Below are 8,657 nucleotides of genomic sequence, written 5' to 3'. Positions count from 1 at the left end.
TTCTCAGTCTCCTGGGAATCACCCCTAAAATTTGCCACATATAATCCACAGAGTAAGTGCTCATGTAGACTTATTTCTTATTTCCAATGCCACCAACTGCAGGTGATTCTCTTGGTGGCCTTCTCATATCATGCTCTTTCCTTTTGAGTCAAAGTAATGAGAGGGATCCTCAGGGCTTGGGCAGAGGCATTTTGGGTTTTATGGGGACTATCCAGGGGTAGCGGCCCAGGATACACCAGGGGCTGACAGGTGATCCGTCTAGTAGTGGCTGGGAATCTAGTTATGGACAGCTACTATGAGTCTAGGGCAGTGGTTCTCAACCTTGGCTGCACATTAGAATCACCTGGGAATCTTTTTAAAATCCTGATTTCTGGGCCTCATCCGGAAATTTCTGTTTGTTATGGGGTGAGGCCACAACATTAGTAGCAAAGAAACAGAATTTCCGGAGGATGAGGCCCAGAAATCAGGATTTTAAAAAGATTCCCAGGTGATTCTAATGTGCAGCCAAGGTTGAGAACCACTGGTCTAGAGGGTAATCTGGAGCCCAGAAGCTCATTTGTAGGGAAAGCAAAGGCAAGACCTCCTCCCACAACAAGAGGCATGGTGGGAAAACCACAGGCAAGGATGAAAACCACCAATAAGGTTACTGCAGATGTAAGGACAGCACAATGTGGGGTAAAGACGGGGAACTTCAGAAATAAAGGCAGACTCAACTACTAATGGGGCAATTGGCAGAGTGAGATTCAGGCCGTCTGGGGAATTGACTTGATGCAATAGCTAGGGCCTCAGGACCCAGAATTGCAAAGACTGGGATAGCAGGGATTGTATCCAGAGGTCACTGGTAAGACATGGCCTCATGTCAAACTGCATTTCCATCCAGATGGAGTCTGAGAAACATGGCCACGTTCCAACTGAGACCTTTCATTAATGTAGGGCTTCAGGGGTCTTCATGCCTGTAGGTCTTCTGCTGTTTGAGCTAGAACTATTACGTTGCGGATTTTGAGAAAGATTACAACTTTATACAAAAACTCACTTCTATATGGCAAACATAGATTTCAGAGCTTGGTTAGAAATGAGAGAATAAGGAAATTGTCTTGCAACCCCAAAAGGTCAAATTTCAGTCTTCTATGAAAGTCTCTCTCATGTGAAAGTAAGCATGGATCTCAACTCCCAAGGAATGGGAATCATTTTGAATAGTCCCTGAGTGCCTACTAAGCATAGTTATCAATGTTTAGGGTTTTATGTCTAACAAAAATTTATCAAATGTAATAGTCTCACCAGTTATACTTTCCACTTATCCTGATTTAAAATCAAACACCCCAATTTGAAATTATTCTCAACTAATAGATCTCATCCACTGATAACCCTGCCAATTTGGGACCACAGCATGAATACTTCTCAGATCTCATTGCCATTGAGGGACCAAACACACATTGGAAAGCAGTGGACCTCATGTCCTATTCCCCTTCCTGTTCTCATGGTGGAAGTCACTAGTAGATGATGGTACATTTTCTTGTAAAGTGAAGAAATGGCCTTATCATCCATGGTCAGGTATGTATTAAACCTGTACATTGTGCCAGCCATTCCGGTAGCCACTGTGAATCAATCAGAGTTTTCAAATTACATGCAGCTGTTTTCCATTTCAAGCCCAGAAACTACATTCAGTCCCAGCCCCTTCCACAGGGTAAGGGGCAATACCTGCCAGCTGGTTAGCACCAACCAACGCCTTCTCTTTCTAATGGCTTGGAACTGGAAGCCCCTTGCCCTAATAAGGACTCTATGATAGCTCACTCAAGAAAATTTTGGATTATACAATATCACCAGCGTTTTCCTAAAAGTCAATAGGTAAGTGAATAGTTTTGTGGCCCTGTGGAAGAGAAAAGCTATTGACGTGATATCCATCCTTTGAATACAGTTGAAGTGATCACTAAATATGAAGTTACTACCTATTATTCTTCTGATGGGTTTCAAAATCATTGCTCATGAGAGATCTGAGTTATACACAGTAAATTCTCTTTTGTTCAAGCCATCATTTCTGAGTTCTTTGGCACAAATATAGAAACATTTTCCTCCTGGTTTTGATTAGGTTTCTTAGAAATATACCCGGGTACATCACTTAACTTCTGTCAAGGGGCTGGAATCCTCTTTTTAGATGCTTGATCTCAATGTCTGACTATCTCTCAAATTTTATGCATTATATGTGCTCTTCAAGTGACCCAATAATCTTTCTAAATGATAGAAATAACAACTGTAGTGCTAGTATGTTCCCCTTGGAAAATTAGGAGAGTCATGCTTATCTGCCTAAGACTGCTCCTTTAGCAAAATGACTACTAATGCACATGTTATTCAATAACAGCTTTAAATTTATGCAGAGAAGAAAATTAATGACATTTTTTCATTTTGTGATGGAGGCTACTATAAAATTGTTTCTAAGATGGTGGGAAAATTAAATGTGGAATAAATACCATCAAATAACAGGCATAACTGATTATGCATCATAATGAGTATTAAATTAACATTCCAATGTGCCATATAGGGAGATTGTATGTGAGAATCAGGAGTCAGAGACTAGAGACAACCAAAATATTGGATTATTTTATAAATCTCACACAGATTATCATGGCTAATGAGAAACTAATTTGATGCATTTGTTTAATTTTTTTGAAATCTTATTCTTTTTTATTAACTCTGACCTAATCTCTATGAGCAAAGAGGCCAAAACTGTAAATAAATGTGTGGCATTGGTTGCAAGCTTTTGATGTTATGACAAGACTTTTAATATCTAAGTTTATTATCTCCGGATGAAACATTTCTATTGAAGTTATGTTGACTTGGTTTCTTGTAGATTAGCTGCCTAAAGCTCTCTCTTCTAGGAAAGGCACTAAATAAAACACTTAAATGTTGGTGTAGAGTTTAATTACAAGGACTCGCAGCTTGGTGCTCACTCAAATTTTTCTAAGTTTTTTTTTTGCTGAAAAACTTAATTTTTTGGCTTTTTCTGAAAAGCTTAATTGTTTGGCTAATGGAAGATATGTGAATGAATACATGATCATAATAACTCTATACTAGGAGAAATGTCATTTTAAAATTTTATAAGTTTCCCCTGAGACTTGTAATTTTTTTGGTCAAAGAGGATTGGTAAATTTTAAATGTTGCATTTCCTATAATATCATTTAAGTAGATTTAAAGAAGAAACTATATAAATACATGTAAAGGAGAATTAAGCAGGGCAGGTCAGTCAGGTGTTCCCCCTGCATGTCCAATGCCCCAAGAGCTTTGGGCTGCCTCTCAAGGGATGAAGAGAATGGCTTAGGAGCTTTGCCTCATATCAACATCCCTGAATGGTGCTATGGGAACCTGCTCTGCACCATCTCCCAGGGCAATAGCAACTTGTTATTGAACACAAGGGGGATCTACACTGAAAGTGATTGAGAAGAGAATCATATAGTTGAGTTTACCTTTTCAGTATTGTAATCATACTAGAGGCCCAGTGCATGAAATTTGTGCACGGGGGGGAGGGGGGGGGAGAGTGTGCCTCAGCCCGGCCTGCACCCTCTCCAATCCGACCCCTCGGGGGATGTCCAACTGCTGCAGGAATCAGGCCTAAATCTGCAGTTGAACATCCCTCTCACAATCCAAGACCACTGGCTCCTAACCGCTCACCTGCCTGCAGGCCTGATCCCCCTAACTGCTCTCCCCTGCTGGCTTGATCGTCCCTAACCACCTCTGCCTCAGCCCCGCCACCATGGATTTGTCTGGAAGGTCATCCAGAAGATGTCTGGTCTAATGAGCATGTTTCCCTTTTATTAGTATAGATAGATAATTGACTTTACCTTTTCAGTATTATAAGCATTACCTCTTCAGTATTATAATAATGACATGAAGAGTTGAAAAAAATACATTCATGTCTGGTCATAGCCCACACATTTTAATAACTCTTCTTTTTTTTCCTACTTTTTACTCATCCTCACTCACCTCTGCATGTGTTTATTGTCAAAACTTTTAATCTCAATGATCCTCAAATAAGAAGGGAGAGATGATCATTTTTGATATGTAGATGTTTGTATTTTCCACAGGAGAAGTGGAAACAGAAGAACCATGAATTTAAGGGATAAGAGCAGCTTCAACTTTAGGAAATGGATTGGCTGATGTTTACTTGATAGTTGATTTCAAAGGCTATCAAGTAAACCTTCACAGCAGAGTGTTAAATCAACAATATATATTTAAGGTTTAAAGATATGATTTTCTTTTATTTTTGAAGTATGTGTTTTTTATCAGCTTCATGTACACACACACACATATTGGCTGAAGTAATGCATTAGAATCAATGTGTTACCCGGATGGCAAGGTGGAGTTCTTATTCCGGGTTCTTGTTCTATGAAGTTTGAAGAATAAAAATCGTGGACTAGAAGATTTTAAGCAAAAGCGTGGACATTTATTGCAAGCCCTTACAAACTTCCACCTGGGGAAGGGTCCCAAATGGGTAACCAGTGAAGTCTCTTTGTCTAAGGGTTTATAAATGCTGGCAGCTTCTTGGTCTGTACGTGCTACTCTCTGATTGGATCCTTCCTCTTTTTATGTCCCCTCGTGTTTTTTCCTAATCCCCGCCTGGTATCAGTTTCAAAGTGTGAAAGCCTACCTGGCGCCCCACCCCCACCCCCACCCCCACCCGCCTCCTCCCATAACATTCCCCTGCTCTCCGTGTTTGTGAGAGAAGCATTCTGTTGCTTTGGAGCTGGCCTCGCCCCTTCAGGTACGCATTCCTTTCCCATGGACTCTACCCTAACTGCCTTTCTTATTTCTATATCCTCTCACATGTAAGATTCAAATTCCCCAGAAAATTGTAAACTTTTTACTTACAACTACTCATCTTTCCAGTTATTCAGGAATCACATGGCTCCTTTTAGTCTGTGTGATGGTGACTGAGCTAGAGGAAGAGCTAGTAGAGGAAATAATGTGCCAAATGATGGGTGAAGCCACACTATTTTCTCAAGTTACACATTCTCATGCACTAATCTTATGCTTTGCTGTTTAAAAGTTTTGTATGCGATTCAAAAACTGATTAATAGTGAAAAGATAGAGTTTACGTTCTTTTCCTTCATCAGCGTTGAAATGATAGAAGTTGTCTGAATCTCATTTTGTGAAATATTTGCAACAGTAGAGTTGCATACTTAACTTTCATTACTCCTGCCTGAAGAAATGGTTAGAATGTGATTTCCCATCTGTACTTTTATTCTAGCTAGTTAAATTTTAAGTCGCCATCTTGGTTTTAATTTTTTTAAATTTAAAATAATTTAGTAACCAGCTTTTTACAAAGCAGTTGAAACCTTCATTGACCCAACACAATGTATCTGAGCAACACAGTATTTTAAACTACAGAGTGACATAAGTTTGACCTTAGGTATAAGTACAAAACATATGCCAGAGTTCTTACATGGTTTGTTTTAATCTCTAAATTATTCTTCCTATATTAGAGCATAGTGTGTGAGAGGATTGTATTCACATCTTGTTATACAGCCTTTGATAAGTTAACCAAATAAACACACTGGGTGGGGATCAGTTGGTATTCATTTACTTTCAACTAATTAATAGTGAAAAATGAATTCTAAGGCCCAAGAAAATTAATTTCATGTTCATGCTTCTTTTAAAATAATTTGTTATTCTGTGGAAACCTTTTTAATCAAGGTAGTTTTTCACTAGCGTGACATAAAACTTTAAACTATGCATAGAATAAATCTCTACTCAACATATTCATTTTCCTTTTATTTCTAATCATGACAAATTTTGGAATGTATACTGAAGTTAAAAAGGTGAAGTTTTCTTCTGCAGAAGCCCCATCTGGCCTGTTTTGGATACTAATAACAGTCTAGGATTGGTTGGTATAGGCAAAGAAGCACTAACTTAGAGAGCTATTTACCCATCTCTGTTCCCTGTACGTCCTCCTAAACCATAGCAGAATGCCATGGGTGTAACTGATATTTGGAGGCAAAAAAAAAAAAAAGATAAAGAAAAGTCATAAAGTTAAATAGAGTAATCATGTTTTCCCTTGTGTGTGTTTTATTTTGTTCTGTTTTTTTAGGATCAGATTAATGATGTCAATTTCTATTAGGATAAAAGCATGAAAACATGAAATGATTATGTGAGCATGCCAATTTTGAACCTGAAAATAGTTTCTAATGCAGGGGTGAGGAACGTCCAGCCCATGGGCCCATATAGCACCAGCAAGATCATTTGGTCTGGCCCTGCCAAGGCATGAGGGGTGAGTTAATGAAATGTTTGACCAAATATAGCAGGCTAATTTTTTTAAGTTGATAATTTTGTATGGCCCATGAATGATGTTATAAATATCCAAATGGCCCTTGGCAGAATAAAGGTTCCCCACCCCTGTTTTAATGGAATGTATTTGACAAGCAACCCCTACTTTTATTGACTTAATGGGAGTATTGGTTTATGAATCCACAATTCCTAAGAAAATGATTTAAACAAATGTGGGACATGTGTACACAAATATATGAGTTGGCTCTGGTAGTGAAGAATGGTGTCTCTGAAAAAAATAAAATCCTAGGGGTTATAAATAGGTCAAAACGAATTAGATTTTTATTTATACTTCAGAAATGTAATCAAGTGAATGAAATGATTTCATATACATTTTTACATCCAAGAGCAGTGACACACTGTTCATACATTAATTCTGTAGGAAAATGTACATCCTTCTTTTTTGTTGTTGTTAGGTAAGATCTGCCAAGTGTTCATGGACAAAAAAAAAAACCACCTTTCATTGCAACCTGAACTAGTGAAATTACAAGGGGTCAGCCATGTTCTTTCAATAACTTTATGGCATTAATAAAGCCGTTGTCCAAATGCCTGCTAATATTGGCATGTGTAATATGAAGTCTCACAAATTCTCTAAAATGTGAATGTCCAATTTGAAAACTATGCAATAACCTAATGGATTTTGTGACTGAATCTACCCAGGGACATTAGAGTCCAGGACGGTTTATTTTAAGTGTACTTCTGTAGCTCTATTTCTAGCTGACTATTCTTCCATTGCCTAATCAGAAAGAAATGCATTCTTATGAAGTTAAGCAGCTGTAGGCACAGAATGCTGATGACATTCTCTCCATATCTGAGTTGCCTAAAGAAAACCTAGTTAGCGGTAATTCTACCAAATACTTGTAACATTCACATACATTTTTAATTGATTTTCGAACAGCACTACTGCGCCATGAATTTGACCACATAGAATATAAGCCTTAAGCCCACTAGGTTTAAGCAATTGTGTCTTTGTAGACTAAAACTATGTAAAATAAAATCTGATAACTCCCTGGTGTTAGAGGTAGACAGTTTTCTTTCAAATCCTAGGTTTGGTCTTTTATTTTATTCAGCAGTGAAAGCCATGAATACAGAACAAATAACACCTCTTACAATTCTCAACCATGACTTCTAACATCAGAGAATTCAAAGTATGAACATAGTACACAGTAATGAAAAGTATCAAAATTAGTTTACCTCAAAAAAGATAAATAAAACAGGTATATTCCACCAATACATAAACAGATGTTTGTGCTACAGTTAAAATTTGTTGTATACAAAAGATCATAGTCCCCGTAATCAGTTTGATAGAAGCAAGAATACATGAGCCATTTAAATTGTCAGACATTATGCTTTATAAGGTATGCACAGAAGTTCAAGCAATAAATACATACATTAGTTCAAAGCCTTACAATAGCTACGCAAAGCAGATGCAGAAAAGCAGATTTGCTATTACTAACAAGCAATGATATAAGTAAAAATTCATGAAATGCATTAAAGCAACATTTTTCTTAGAAAAAGTCTGGTCATTTATGGGTCCACCAACATTTTTACATAATATGCACAATTATCAAAATACAGACCAAGCATTTCAGAAAACTCCAAAAAACCTAAAATCTATTTTCAAAGCAATTGCAGTTTTGGAGGTTTTTCTGGTATAATGTGCAAGCAGCTATATTTTTTTTATTGTATTCATATAAAACCCATGCAAAACTCTACAGGTATATGCATTCTGTGGCTGAGACTTCCTTTCAAAAGTTTTGTAACTGAGGTATGCATACTTTAGCATTGTAGTCTTAGGCCACCCTTCTGATGGTAGAGCTCTCACAGTTACTTTCAGTCCATCAAAACCTTTGAACATGCACATGAAAGACCCATTTTCCCTTCAGATAATCCTGACACGATCCTAGATGACTGAAAAGCATCCTTCACAATACCACTCCTTCTCTGGAAACCGCATGGGAAACTTCCCGTTCGTTGATCATGACCCAAAGACAACATAATGAAAAGTAGCAGTTACTGTGACGTTCTCACATTTCATGCAATCTGCCATAATTGTTCTAATTTTTTTCTTTTTTGTCTTTTTTTTTCTTTTTCTTTTTTTTTCTTTTTGCAGAGGTAGAAGCTTTCAGAAAGCCATTTGGGTAAGTGGGAAAACCCTTTTGAAAGCCGTTATGTTCTTTTATTTGGTGTGATAGATGACTGGGTGTCTCTCTAACTCTATTTGCTGACTTCAGCAAAGAATAAATGATGAGCTTAGTTTGCAAGAACCAGCTCCCTAACATGGAACTGGAACATATGTTAAGCTCTAGCAGCCACCTTCTGTCAAAACTGTTTGTAAAGCA

Source organism: Myotis lucifugus, unplaced genomic scaffold (assembly GCF_000147115.1).
Source record: "Myotis lucifugus unplaced genomic scaffold, Myoluc2.0 scaffold_171, whole genome shotgun sequence".
Classification (NCBI taxonomy): domain Eukaryota; kingdom Metazoa; phylum Chordata; class Mammalia; order Chiroptera; family Vespertilionidae; genus Myotis; species Myotis lucifugus.
This window is presented reverse-complemented; position numbering follows the sequence as displayed.